Here is a 15,027-nt window from a genome sequence, read left to right on the forward strand (position 1 = left end):
GGAGCAGAATTCTTACAAGGGTGGCAACGTTTATTTTATGAATTGAAAAATATTCCTATTCAGCAGTTGTAATCACACAAAATGAGGCCTGATGTAAGGTTCCACATTTTTTCAAAAGCATTGTATGTATTTAACTAGGATTCTATAGTCATTTATATTAGGAATATTGTTGTGAGTTGTTTTGCAAGTTTCTGGTAGCTGTAATGCAACTAGGGAAGTATTTACATATTGAAGGCAGGATCCACCAATAATGAATGGATTTTAATAGTAATCAGGGTATCTGGGAATTGCACAGGTTTCATTCTTGAAAAGTTAACTGAATTCCGTAGATCAGAAGTGAAATTCATTCACTCATCTGACCATGCAGTCTGTTGCTTTCTTGATGAGAGGAATGACCAACATACTTGGTCTTCATGGAGCTTGGTCTCCTCATCTATAAATAAGATACTAAGTGTTGATCTCAGAATCTATGAATCTGAATTTTACGTAGCGAGAGAGATGTACATGTGAGTGAAAAGCAAAACCCTGTAATGACTCACTTTTGTTCCGGCTGCAGTATTGTAGACACTGTGGACTAGCTATAGCCAAGACTTACCTGAGTCAGGAAAAAGGCATCACAGAAAATCCAAAAATTAATAGAAGGCAGTTGTTTGTAGGTACAATCCAAGTGACTGCATAAATTTCACACCAACTAAAAGTTTAAAGGATACCAGAATGAAGGGGTTAGAATGATTTATGATGGGTACATTATACATATGCAGATTGTTTCTAAGACTTCCCTAATAATTGTGTTTCAGTTGTCCAATTCCTGTTTATTCTTATTGTGCAGAAGTAAGTTACTACCCACTTCAATCTAAATTAGTGTAAATTGTGAATTGCTTTTGTCAAACAATGAGAGCACTCAACATGAAGCCAGAACTCGGGGTTCAAATCCTAGCACTTGTTAGCGGTGAAGCCAGTTCATTTATACTCTTCAGAAAGCAGTCTCTTTATCTACAAAATGAGAACAAGCGGGGCTGATGTGATGGTTCAGTTATATAATGGACATAACATTCAACAGACACTTTCTTCTTGAATGAGAAGTTGAGGAGTTACTGTATTTAGATGAAGCCTAACCAGCCTTGCTGTTCAAGAATTTTAGGAATGAAAACAGTTGATATGTGGTTCTCATGACTCAATTAAAAGATGCTACATTTGTGTTAAAAGTTAGAATACACCTGTACTAAACTTGTGGAAGACACTTAGAACAGGCTGCCTGTGCATTATGACTGACAGGACTTGGAAAGAGTTAGGAGACTTTTCACGTTTTCCTTTTACACTAGGGTTTCTTAATTGTGGCACTGTTAATAGGCAGGGCTGGAGAACGATCTGTGGTAGGTCCATCCTGGGCACCGTTGCAGGTTCAGCAGCATCCCTGGGCATCCCCCACTGGATGCCAGCAGCACCCTCTCCATATGGTGACCACCAAAAGTGTCTCCAGACATTGTACGATGCCCCCTTGGGGGCAAAATCACCCCTGCTTGAGAACCACTTAAAATTTCCCCAGTGAACCTACCTAACTTCTATAATTTTAATAGCAACTTAAAAAAATTAAAGGTGTCATTTCCAAACTGACAACACTAGTCTGTCCAACTTCACATAATGATGACTCAGAGGAGTTGGACTTTTTTTTTTTTTTTTTTTTTTTTTTGAGACGGAGTCTTGCTTTGTTGCCCAAGCTGGTGCAATGGCGTGATCTTGGCTCACTGCAACCTCCGTCTCCTAGGTTCAAGCAGTTCTCCTGCCTCAGCCTCCCGAGTAGCTGGGATTACAGGCATGCGCCACCACGCCTGGCTAATTTTTGTATCTTTAGTAGAGACTGGGTTCCTCCATGTTGGCCCAGCTGGTCTCAGACTCCTGACCTCAGGTGATCCACCGGCCTCGGCCTCCCAAAGTGCTGGGATTACAGGCATGACCCACTCTACCTGGCAGACTTGGACGTTTTTATGAGACGTTTTGCGCTTGTGTTCTTAAAGCATCAGCTTAAAAAAAAGTGATGTTGCATGCCCCAAGGACACCTGGTGGCAGCTGTGAGAGCATCCAGGGACCAAAACCTGTGCCAAGGTTGCCCTTAGGCACCTGTGAGCCTGTCAGCATGGCCATTCTAAGTAACCAAGTCAGACCTGCTGTACTTCTGGAATAAGGCACTTCTGCTGCTGCACGTTAGTTGTCTGGGGTTACATTGATGATACTGGTTATCTGCTCTACTTTAGTAATGTGTTAGGGGTGCACCACTTAATCAATCTAATATGATATTGCTCCGAGGCAGGGCTCAGCAGAATGCTGCACATAGGCCAGCTGGCTGGCAGCCTGCTTTTGTAGACAGTTTTATTGGGACACATATACTCTGTTTGCATAAACACACCCGTTTGTGTACAGCTTGCCAGTGCCTTCCAGGTACACATGACCACGATGGCTGCAAAGTCCAAGATCCTTGTTATTTGGCCCTTTAGAGAAAACGTGTGCCTACCACTGCTCCATGGTTCTGGAACTTTCTCCCCTTCTGTTGCCGTATCTAGGTATATCTCCCATCTGTTAAGCTCAGTTTCAGAAAGGGGGAGGATAGTAAACAGCATAGCCAAACAAGACAAATTGGTATAGAGAGCACTGTGAATATTTCAACTTTATTCAGTGCTTTTAGGGAGTATCTCTGTGTTTCTCTGCATATCAGATGCATGTAACGTGTACCAGGGTGTATTTATTAAAATGCCTGGCTCATGTACTTGTTCATGAAAGATGCAAAACACCATGGTTTTCTTTGATTAAAAAAATGGTAGCAGCATTCATGTTGAAGAAATTTGATAGAATGTGGCAGCTGCATGTAGGCTATTGGACCAGACCGGCTGTTGGGGCCAGAGTTTTAAGAGGGTTCCTCAGGAAACAGACTATACTAGGATTAAATGGGAAGGGAGTGTGGAGTGCGTTGGGATCGCTGATCGCTGGTTGTGTGGGAGTGAGGGGTAGGACGGGGCTGAGTGGGGAGCCTTCTGGAAAGCCAGTCCCGCCCTTCCCTGCATGTCTACTACGCCCGTCTAAGCACTTCCTTAGCTCTAACATGTCCTCATGAGCAGGGCCCATTACTTCGTGGTGTTATCTTCCAGAGAATTTAATATAGGGTTCAGTGTATCCCGAAGTCCCATAAAGGTGTTTTAAGTGAACTGCTGGACAGCAACCTCAATTTGATGATGCTCTGTCTCCTGGAGGGGCCTCATGTCTGGCTGTCTCCAGTCTCCTTCCAACAGACCAGCATCATCGTGTGGTGTTGAGTTCACTTATGAATTCTCTACCAAAGGCATCTGCACTTAGTGTCCAGGAATCACTTGATGCTTTTTTTCTTCTTTTATGTTTTCTTTACCTCCGAAATACCTTCTGTAGATTCCCTGAGGAGGTAAGGAATGGGGAAGTTGCAAAGGAAGAGAACTGTAAGCTGAATAGAATACAGGCATCCCTTAGTATCCATGGGGGATTGTTTCCATGACCCCTGCAGATACCAAAATCCAGGGAGGCACAAGTCTCTGATATAAAATAGTGTCCTATTTGCATATAAACTACGCACATCCTCCTGTAAACTTTGAATCAGAGATTACATGGAATACTTCATACAATGTAAATACTATGTAAATGTTATATTGTTTTTAAAATAATGTTTATTGTATTTTTTAATATTTTTCTTTCTTTCCTTTTTTATTCTTTTGACACAGGGTCTTGCTCGGCTCACTGCAGCCTCTACCTCCCAGGCTCAGGCGATCTTCCCACCTCAGCCTCCCAATAGCTGGGACTACAAGTGTGAGACACCGTGCCCAGTTAATTTTTATATTTCTTGTAGAGACTGGGTTTCATCATGTTGCCCAGGCTGGTCTCAAACTCCTGGCCTCAAGCAGTCCTCACACATCAGCCTCCCAAAGTGCTGGGATTAGAGGCATGAGCCACCACACCTGGCCTTAAAAATATTTCCAATCCTTAGATGCAGAACTTGTGGATACAGAGGACTGACTTTTCATATTTTCAAAAACTATGTATCATGACATATAATCAATATGTAACATATGAGATATATGGATAATATACATACATATATTCAGTAACAGAATATATGCGTATTCAAAGTAGTAGGTTTGTTATAGACAGCATAGAGAAGACTCTGGCTTTTTAAATCCAGTTTCACAGTCTCAGCCTTTTATTTATTTTGCTTCTGTTTATTTACTTATTTTGAACTTTTAGGTTCAGGGGTACATGTGCAGGTTTGTAACGTAGGTAAACTCATGTCATGGGAGGTTTGTTGTACAGATTATTTTGTCACCCTGGTGTTCAGCCTAGTACCCAATAGTTACCTTTTCTGATCCTCTCCCTCCTTGCGCTCACCACCCTCCGGTAGACCGTAGTGGCTTCTGTTCCTGTCTCAGCCTTTTCGCTGGAGTGGTTTTGCCATTTGCCACCTGCTGTCTGTTTTCCCTTTGTGCCACTTACTCTGTGTTTCCTTTTTTCTCTGTTCCTGTGTGCTTTTGCATAAATTGGGGCTTTTTCGTGACTATGCTTTTCAGTAAGCTTATTAGCAATAACTCACTGCTTTATATTTTAGGATGTTGCTCTATGCTGACAATTTTCATGTTTAACCTTATCACAACCTAAGTTCGAAAGATATTTTACTTCACATAAGAACCTTACAACAATGTGCTTTCATTCTCCTCCATTCTTAGTTCTTTGTGCTACATTTTATACATGTTACAAATACCATAATACATAGTTATTAATCTTGTACTAAGTAATCAATTACATGGAAAATAATTCTTTTAAAGAGAAGAAAGTGTTTTTATATTTATCTTTGTATTTATTATTTCTGCTACTCATCATTTCTTTGTGGGAATCTGTATTTTCCATCTGAAGTTTTTCTTCCCCTTCATGGACTTCCTTCCGTCTGTCTTGTACTGCGGGTCTGCAGGCAGTGAATTCTCTCTGCTTTTGTTTGTTTGATAAAATCTTCATTTTGCCATCATTTTTTGAAAGATATTTCATCTGATTGTAGAATTTTGCACGGATACATCCTCTCAGTTCTTTAAAGACTTTGCTGTTTTCTGCCTTGCATAGTTTTTGGCAAGAAATTTGTGGGTTTTACTCTCATTTTTCCTCTGGACATAATTTTTGGAATTTTTTCTAGCTGCTTTTAAGAGTTTCTTTTGTCCCTGCTTTTCAAGAAATTGACTGTGTCTTGTTGGGGTTTGCTATGCTGTTTATCCTGCTTGGGGTTTGTTTAGCTTTTGAAATCTGTTTTACTTTTCTTAACTAAGAGTTTCGCAACTTTATTTGATCTTGAAATCCTTAAAATGCGTTTTTGGTTTTTGTGGTTTTTTTGAGACAGTCTGGCCCTGTCACCCAGGCTGGAGTACAGTAGCTGCCATCTTAGCTCAGTGCAACCTCCGCCTCCTAAATTCAAGCAATTCTCATGCCTCAGCCTCCTGAGTTGCTGGGACTGCAGGAGCACGCCACAATGCCCAGCTAATTTTTTTGTATTTTTAGTAGAGATGAGGTTTCGCTATGTTTGCCAGGCTGGTCTTGAACTCCTGGCCCCAGGTAATCCACCCACCTCGGCCTCCCAAAGTGCTGGGATTACAGGTGTGAGCCACTGTGCCCAGCCAAAATGTGTTTTAAGTAACATATTTTATCATCTCTCAGTACTAGTGTTTTATTAATGAACACTAAACCCAGTTAGGGAAACGCTGATGAAAACCAGTGTTTATTATTTTGACATATTTTTGTAACTCCATGTTGGCTCCTTGGACCTTTTAGAACTGGGTTACCAGAAAGCAGCTGGGCATTTGCCTGGTATTGTGTAGAGAATATGCGAACACGATTAGCTTGTGGAAGGGATATCAGTAACAATTGCCTGCCTAACCACCAGCTTTATGGGCGTGCTCCAGTAGTAACCTTTTTTTCCTTGTTTCAGCTATAAAAGCTATTACCACAATCTGTCTCTCTCATTTTGTACAGTAATGATCCATGGACACACTAAAGGGAAATTGATGGCATACCCAGGCTTACCATTTACAGATGGCAGTACTGAAATGTTAACTTCAAAAACGTTCAAATTCTAGTTTTCTTCTATAGACATGAGACAAGTAATTTTTATCATTTAATCATGCAGACTTGGTTTTAAAAGAAAACTCTTTTAAGGTGTTCTTCGATTTTAATTTATAGCTTTCTAGTTTGCTTATAATATATATGCTTATTTTTAAAAAACATTAAAGGTTAGGCCTAAGGAATTTGTGTGCAAAATTGGTCATTGATTATTAAGAAAATGATACAAAACATTTTTTCTATGTCATAAATAGAACTTTAAAAGGGAAGGGGATTCTTCAGAGTTCCCTCTGAAGAGCACACATAAAAAAGAAGGGCGGAGGTTTACCACAGTGGCAACAAATAATCCACCTAGATAAAGAATATTCCAAGGCTGGGCGCGGTGGCTCAAGCCTGTAATCCCAGCACTTTGGGAGGCGGAGGCGGGTGGATCACGAGGTCAAGGGATCGAGACCATCCTGGTCAACATGGTGAAACCCCGTCTCTACTAAAAATACAAAACATTAGCTGGGCATGGTGGCGCACGCCTGTAATCCCAGCTACTCAGGAGGCTGAGGCAGGAGAATTGCCTGAACCCAGGAGGCGGAGGTTGCGGTGAGCCGAGATCGCGCCATTGCACTCCAGCCTGGGTAACAAGAGCGAAAACTCCGTCTCAAAAAAAAAAAAAAAAAAAGAATATTCCAAAAGTGGGCTGGGCGTGGTGGCTGACGCCTGTAATCCCAGAACTTTGGGAGGCCACAGCAGGAAGATCACCTGAGGTCAGGAATTTAAGACCAGCCTGACCAACATGGAGAAATTCCAACTCTACTAAAAATACAAAATTAGCTGGACATGGTGGCACATGCCTGTAGTCCCAGGTACTTGGGAGGCTGAGGCAGGAGAATCGCTTGAACCCGGGAGGTGGAGGTTGTGGTGAGCCAATATCATGCCATTGCACTCCAACCTGATCAATGAGAGCAAAACTCCATCTCAAAAAAAAAAAAAAGAATATTCTAAAAGTGAATTTAAAAAGAAAAAAGATGAGATGGTAAGCTATGAGGAAATAATGAGTGCATTGTGACTTTCTGCGTCCCCATACCCATCTTCATAGTTTTGTGAGTAGAAAGAGAAATGAGGATGCTGGCCCGATTTTGATTCCCAGTGGATGAGGCTCACGCAGAACTGCCCTGCTTCTTGACACTATTATGATATTAAAAGTAACATGTATTTTTATAAGTCATTACCATCTTGGCACACTTGTATTCATTTTAGTCAAGTACTGTCATCTTTAGATTTCAAGCTTGCAGAGTCTTTTAAAAATACACATTGGAGAACACATAGTCGTCTAACGGTAAAATCTCAGATTATTAGAATGTTTAGCGACTGGGGTATTCAGTCAGTGAGAAAAGTATCTTTAGGATTTCCACATGTGGAGATGTCTTTCATAGAGAAATCTGGGATTGTCGGGCAAGCCCTAGCATGTTGAGCCTGGAGTATCCTCATCTGTATGGGCACTTAGACCGCTGGACAAGTCCATTAGCAGTAAGGTGGGGTGGAGGGGGTCACAGGATGTGTGTTGCCCAGGATACGTGCAGCCCAGAGCTGTGAGGAAATCATGAGGACCGACTAGACATTTATTGCATAGATGCGCAACTGGCTGGTACAGCCTGGGTACGGCAGTGAAGATGCACCGTGAGGTTGTGGGAGGGGGATTCACAATAAATCCTAAATTCTTCCTCTTTGCACTCATGCCTCACAATAGCTTGTCAAAGCTTTTAGCAAACTCTGCAGCAAATTAAAATGCAGCAGAACCTCATGGTGACGACTGCAGACTCTGGAGCTGATCTGCAAGCATTCACACCCCAGCTCCGCCAATCCCCAGCCCTGGGACCTGGACAGGCAGTTGTGTGTCAGTGCCTCTGTTCCCTCTGTGTGAGAACAGGATGGTAACAGTGCTCCCTCACATGCTTCTGTACACATGGAAACCCCCAGTGTCTTCGGACACAGTACGTGCTGTAGAAATACTTAAGTGTGCTAAGCACATTAATTATTTAAAATTATTAATTAGATGCATCAAACAAGCCCAGAGCTCTCAGAAGAGAGCCAGGCATGGAACAGGTAGGTGCAATATATGTGTTAGCTATTATTATTTAATAGAGACAGGGTCTTGCTATGTTGCCCAGACTGGTCCTGTACTCCTGGCCTCAAGTGATCCTCCCACCCCAGCCTCCCAAAATGCTGCAATTACAGGCATGAGCCACTGTGCCCAGCCTATTATTTTCTAATACCTTTAATCCAGTGTTACTAATTGTTGTGAAGTGTGGAGCCATTTTTCAGATGACACACTCTAAACATCTACCAAACAGCCTGAGAAGCGGCGTTCTGAAAAGCATGTCTTGGCAAACACTCCCGTACTTACTTTAAACCTCCAGTTGCTTGGCTTCCAAGTTCAGTCACTTGGTTCTCATTTTTCCTGGCAACAGTTCTGCAAATTATTACCCCATTTGATGAGGCACTAGCTGAGAAGGTCCCATGCCCAGGTATGTTTCCAACCTGCCTGTGACAAGGTATTAGATTCTGAAGGCCGGGAGTGCTACCCTCAGTTAGCTGAGTGATACCAGTGTGGGCGGGACAGGGGCTGGAGGGGCCGTGTCCCGGCACCTCTCTCCCGTGGCTGCTGAGTTGGTATGGCTGTAGGCAGGGGGCCTCAGTGCTGTACCATGCTGGCCTCTCCATGAGCACCTGAAGGAATTTTTAAAAACAAATTTTGATTCTGTTTTATCAAGAGATGCCAGTAACACCTCCACTTCCAGTTGGGACACTGCAAAATAGCTCCAGACATTGCCTAATATCTCCTGGGAGATGGGGGTGGGAGGCGGGCACCGTCACCCTGCTCCAAAACACTGTATAAAAATACAGAAACGTGATGCCAATCACATGCTTTTATTTGGGATTACATGTGTAATACATGTGCTTCTGAGTGGGAAGGTAACTTTGTTTGCTCCAAGCAGAAAATGGCACATCCTTTGTTGTCACTGGGCAAATGGTTGGTAGAGATTTGACCTATGTAGAGGAATGCCCAGTCTGCAGTGACAGCCAGGGAGTGAGCGTGTGCATCCCTGCACACAGCATGAGCTTTTCAAGCAGACAGTGCTGGCCAAGCAGGGCTCTGACATGCAGTCGTTGCTGGCTATGGCTCTTACATGGGCAGGCTCCAGGCTCCTCCTTGTGCGACCATCCCCTTTGTTGGCCACCCTGCCTGCTGGCCCTAGGCCATCTGCTCCTTTCTTCAGGTCCTGGCTCACTGCAGCTTGGCATCCCTCCACCCGTCCTGTGCACCTTTCATTCCTGGGGAGGAGGAGACTCAGGTAAAGAAGGATAAAGGCAGAACTATGCCAGGCAATTCCACTGCTAGCCAAATGCCCCAAGGACACGAATGTTCACAGCAGCATGGTTGGCCAGAGCCAGGTGCCTGTCAGCTGCTGCCTGGAAAAGCACAATGTGGTCCAGCCCCACGCAGTAGCATAGTGTGAAGCCCTGGGACGTGCTACAACATGGATGCATCAGGAAAACATGCTCAGTGAAAGAAGCCAGATGCGGGAGGTCACAAATTGTATGATCTCATTTAGTTCCCCAAATAGGGAGATTCATAGAGCCAGAAAGCATTCTGTGGTCGCCTGGCCTGGGGGTAGAGGGAATGGGAGTGACTGCTTTAGTGGGCACCAGAATTCCTTTCCAGGTGATTGAAAATGGTTTGGAACTTAACATAGGTGGTGGTTGCTTAATGTCTGCACATACCACTAAATTGTACACTTTAATTTGTCCAGACTCATTGGCTATGATCCCAGCACTTTGAGAGGCTGAGGCACGAGCATCACTTGAAGCCAGGCGTTTGAGACCAGCCTGGGCAACATATCAAGACCCCCGTCTCTATTTTAAAAAATAAATTTTTTAAAAGAAATAATAAAATGGTTAATTTTATGTTGTTGTTTTTATCCCAACTGAAAACAAAACAAACAAATAAACAAAACAACCATGTAGGGTCCAGGGGAATGTCTATGTTGGGCCTGACATTTGATGTTCTGGTTTTTCTTAGACGAATGGGTTCTGAAGCCTCCATGAAAAGGGGAGTCTTTAAAGTTGCTAATTCTTTCCTGAAAGGAAAAGAATACAATTTCTCAAAATGACTGCTTTCGAGGAATGCCCTTTCTGTTTGAAAACATAGTATTTAAAAGAAGAGTCTCTCAAGTGCTTTAGATCATTATTTCTTATATTCAATTTAAAAATCCCTTACAGTGGTTTTACAAATCTGCAGAGAAATTCACAAAGCATAATTGAAGGATGACGTACAGGATTTATAATTGAATGAGAACAAACCAGCTGATTTGCATACAGGATGAAACTTAGCTGAGGGTGCTGTTGAGTTTGGACAACATTTGGCGGGACCTTTGTAACCCTTCGGCTCTATGAAACAATAGTGGTGTGAAGAATTAAAAGGTGGAAAATGAACTGTATGTGACTGGCTCACATAAGCCTAGGTCTATTTCCAGACACATTGAGCATTGAAATGACACTGTTGGTGAGGCAACAGTTCAAGGAAATATACAAAGACTTTCTACTCATAAATGCAGACTCCAGTGGAATAACTGGTGCTTGCACTTGGAGATATAGCATTGGAAAACAATAACAGACCATTCTGTGTCCTTTTCTTTTAAACTATCTCTTGAAATTTCCGTGCTTCCCCCAAGAACATCCTGAAAGATGCCAATAAAAGTAATTCCACAGAAACTTTTCTGAATTCCAATATCCATGTGAAAATGCTGCGTTTTCTTCTGATTTTTCACAATAGAATTAAGGCAGACATCATGAAGAAATGAATGTGTAGAGGACTTCCAAAGTTCCGAAATCTATATTCATGTGTGTGATGAGCTACTATAATGTTTTGATTGGTTATGTATGGTACATCATTCATTTATTAAGCTAACGTTTATGAAGTATATGTTACCTGTCAAGCCTGGACTGTAGAAATGAACTCGAAGAAGACAGGACTCTGCCTCCTGTTCAGGTAGGAAAGCTGTAATGCATGTTATGGATGATGTGATGGAAGGAAACACAGGATACCATGAGGAAAATGGTTATCATCGCCCAGGTATTCTGTATTCTACTTAGGGAATAGGCTAAACATCAAAATACAGCAATTTGAGACAAAGGCAGGCAGTAGTCCCGGAAGGTAGGTGTCAAATCCCCAAGAGCATCAGGGGATCAAGGTTCCTTTAGCGTTATGATCCTGCCTTGCTAAGGGTCAGATGGGCTCTCAGACAACCCCATGACCACAAGTTGTGCACATCCTTTCCCAGCTCTCCTCACCTACCATTGGCAAGAACCTAGTAGTGGAACACCTGGAGTCTCTAAATGAGGTGTGCTTGTGCAACTGAAAGAAAAAGAGAAGTGTTTTGGGGAGGAGCAGAGCTGGTGGATTTGCAGTTTCTAAATTATCTTGCATTTTATTTGATTGCAGTGTTTGAATTCTGTTTCTTGAAGAAATGTATGTAGCATCACAAGCTCTATTCTAACCTACTGTCTATGGAGAAGCAGGTCCATGCTGTGTTGTATCAGTTTAGAGAGCCCCTTCAAAACCTCTCCACGTTCAATGTGAAGGGACTGTCACTATACATGCATGGCACATCACGCCAAGAGCAGAGGACTACCAGAAAATTAGAATCCCTTTTATATTTGTCACATATCAGCATTTATTTAGCTGTAAAAACAAAGAGCATATGGCATTTGTTAAAATCGTTTGCATTTCACACAAATATTTGGCAATATGTAAACTTTCTTTCCAGGGCTGTTTATTGTGGTTCTATTTGTGTACTGATAATGGGAAAATCAGTAATGACCAGGTGTTGGAAGGTCTGATTTCTCATTTAAATTTATTGTTTCTAGCAATCAACTAATTATTTTTGACATGTTGCATAAGCAGAAGAATGTTATTAACCAGTCATAATTCCTATTTTTGTGCTGATCACACACAGATGATAAGTTAATTATACTTATTGAATTTAACAACATATATAAGAGATAATCTCAAATTTCAAGACTCTCATTTGTGGGTTACCATCTGTTTTGGACCAAAGAATAGGAATTTGATTGCAAGCTTTCTTCTGAACAGCTTGTAATAAGAGCTGTTTGTATATTAATTACTTATTGAATTATTGTGGGTTTTAATGTTTTAATTTACAGGCAATTTGGAACTTATTGTGGTGACATCTGCTCATATTTTGATACTGTATGATATTTAGCAATTTCATCATAAGGCTATTTTTTTCCCCTGGTAATTTATAACCCAATCCTGAAAACAGTAATTTGGGCTCTCCAGCTCACTGTAAGGAGTAGTGTCCTGTTTCATCTCCACTGCATTTTTTTTCATAATTAAAAGTATATTTCATAAGCAAAATCAGGATTCCTTTGTGCCTGCTTCCCTGCTCCCCTTTCATTTCTATTCAGAGTTACAGATGAATTTAGTTTCACTCTCATTATTTTACTTCAGTGGTAGATTTTTTTACAAACTGCCCTGGTTATTATTTTGATCTTGAATATCCTTATGGTTTTTGTTTTCAATGTACTGTAATACAATTTAGGGGCCTGTGAACCTGCCTGTAGAATTTTGTAATCTCCTTCCTTTAAGCAACATAACTATGAGCATGACTCAGTGGGAATAATTTATTTACTTGAATTTCCTTAAAACACTTGAGTTTCTATATAAACTCCCTAATAAGAAACACCTTCACTCATAGCTTCGCTTGTGGACTTCAATTATATTAATCCTGGTACCTTTTTATTTTATTTTATTTTATTTTTTGAGACGGAGTTTCGCTTTTGTTACCCAGGCTGGAGTGCAATGGCGCAATCTTGGCTCACCGCAACCTCCGCCTCCTGGGTTCAGGCAATTCTCCTGCCTCAGCCTCCTGAGTAGCTGGGATTACAGGCACGAGTCACCATGCCCAGCTGATTTTTTGTATTTTTAGTAGAGACGGGGTTTCACCATGTTGACCAGGATGGTCTTGATCTCTTGCCCTCATGATCCACCCACCTTGGCCTCCCAAAGTGCTGGGATTACAGGCGTGAGCCACCGTGCCCGGCCCGGTACCTTTTTATTATCACTTAAGACTATTAAATAAGAATTTAGAGAAAATTGTGGGCATTTAATTTCCTTAGTTCTTGAACTTGTAGATGGAAGAGGATAATTGATACTCTCTAGGAAGCTGGAGTCATTCACAACCAAAGAAATTTTATAAGCTAAGTATCATTAGGTAAATGGTTGGCTGTATTTATAGGGACTGAAAAATAAAAACAATTTTTGATATAAAGGATTACCATTTTATGAGCTTTAAACCTGTCTTCCTCATAAATCAGTACAAATGGAACCCTTGTGAAACAGGAATGTCTGCAAAGAGTAAATGAAAAGTTGAGACGTCATTAGGTGCCCTTGGTTTTCTTGATTTTAGGGGAGCCAAAGGAGACAGGATTCTGCCCCATTTCTGTGTTTTTCTAAGCACACGAGACTGGGTGTATGCACACAGACGTGGCTGCCAGAGTTATTGGAAAGCTAGCCCAGGCGATGGGGAATGTTTCTCTAAAGCATGTTGTCTTCTCCCAAGGGTGTGCACAGGTTCATGTATCAGCTGCATAAGGCCCTGTTTCAAAAACAATGATATTTCAAGGGAACCTTTATTTATCTTTAAATTTAATTTAATGTAAAATTAATTTAAATCTTTAAATTATCATTAAGTAATAGCAGTAGCAATAGCTGAGCTAATTAATATTAATTTTATCTATTTTCAGACTCTTATTTCAGAACTTCTACATGCACAATAATGCCTGACTGGCCATTTTTAATTTCTCCTTTTTTCACTTTGCAAACAAAACCCTACAATCTCTGCTATGAACTAAGACAGAAATTAAGAACCAATAAAATGTGTTAAGTTTGAGTTAGGATGAAGAAAAAACATAAAGGAACCGGAGGGGTGAGAGGTAAACACATCCCAGTGATTTTTTAAAGTCTTTTATTTAAACCTTTCTCCCTAGGCTGGTGCCCACAGACACCTCGCTCTTTCTGTGACCGGATGCTGGGAAGCCTGCTGGTCCACAGGTCCACACATGAAATCAGCATAAGGTAAGCAGCCCAGCGTGCCATTGGATCCTTGTCCTTGTACCCGAAACCCATCTGAGGAGCAGAACTGCATTTTGCCAAACAGAACCCCTTCTGTTTTAAATGATATTTTCAGGCAGAGTGGCAGGTCTTTCTCCTTGCTAAAGGTTGAAGGTAGTAGACTGGCCACCATTCAATCATTATGAGCAGCATAGTCAATTACAATTGAGGAATTGACTATGCCTTCTGAGAATTTTGGTGTTGTTTGTTTTTTGTTTTGTTTTTTTTTTTTTTTTTTTTTTGGTGTTTTTTTGTTTTTTGAGACTCTTCACTCTGTTGCCCAGGTTGGAGTGGGTGCAGTGGTGCGATCTCGGCTCACTGCAACCCCCACCTCCTGGGCTCAAGTGATTCTCCTGCCTCAGGCTCTCAAGTAGCTGGGATTACAGGTGCCCACCACCATGGCTGGTTAATATTTAAAATATTTTTAGTAGGGACAGGGTTTCACCATTGTGGCCAGACTGGTCTCGAACTGAGCTCAAGTGATCCGCCCACCTTGGCCTCCCAAAGTGCTGGGATTACAGGTGTGAGCCACGGCGCCTGGCCTGCCTTCTGAGAATTTTGGATCCTGAATGAGCTGTAACAAGTTTTTCTGGGTCTTACCAGGTGAGGATGACACCTTCTAAAATCAACCTCTCTTGTCAACATTATGAAGTATAATTATGCAGACAACTTAATTATAATTGGGCACATGCGTATAGATTTTATTTGGCTCCTATGTCTTAATTCTA

The 15,027-nt window shown here is 41.6% G+C and overlaps 1 protein-coding gene across 3 annotated transcripts in view; it reads left to right on the top strand.

Moving 5' to 3' along the window:
• Positions 1 to 15,027, top strand: part of TBL1X (transducin beta like 1 X-linked) — a 247,138-nt gene that overhangs the window by 158,373 nt on the left and 73,738 nt on the right. For all 3 annotated transcript variants that reach the window (XM_074391739.1, XM_010336237.3, XM_010336240.3), the window contains exon 3: positions 14,176 to 14,263. The gene's annotated coding sequence lies outside the window, so the exon portion shown is untranslated. The remainder of the gene's footprint in view (positions 1 to 14,175; positions 14,264 to 15,027) is intronic.

Source organism: Saimiri boliviensis, chromosome X (assembly GCF_048565385.1).
Source record: "Saimiri boliviensis isolate mSaiBol1 chromosome X, mSaiBol1.pri, whole genome shotgun sequence".
Taxonomy (NCBI): domain Eukaryota; kingdom Metazoa; phylum Chordata; class Mammalia; order Primates; family Cebidae; genus Saimiri; species Saimiri boliviensis.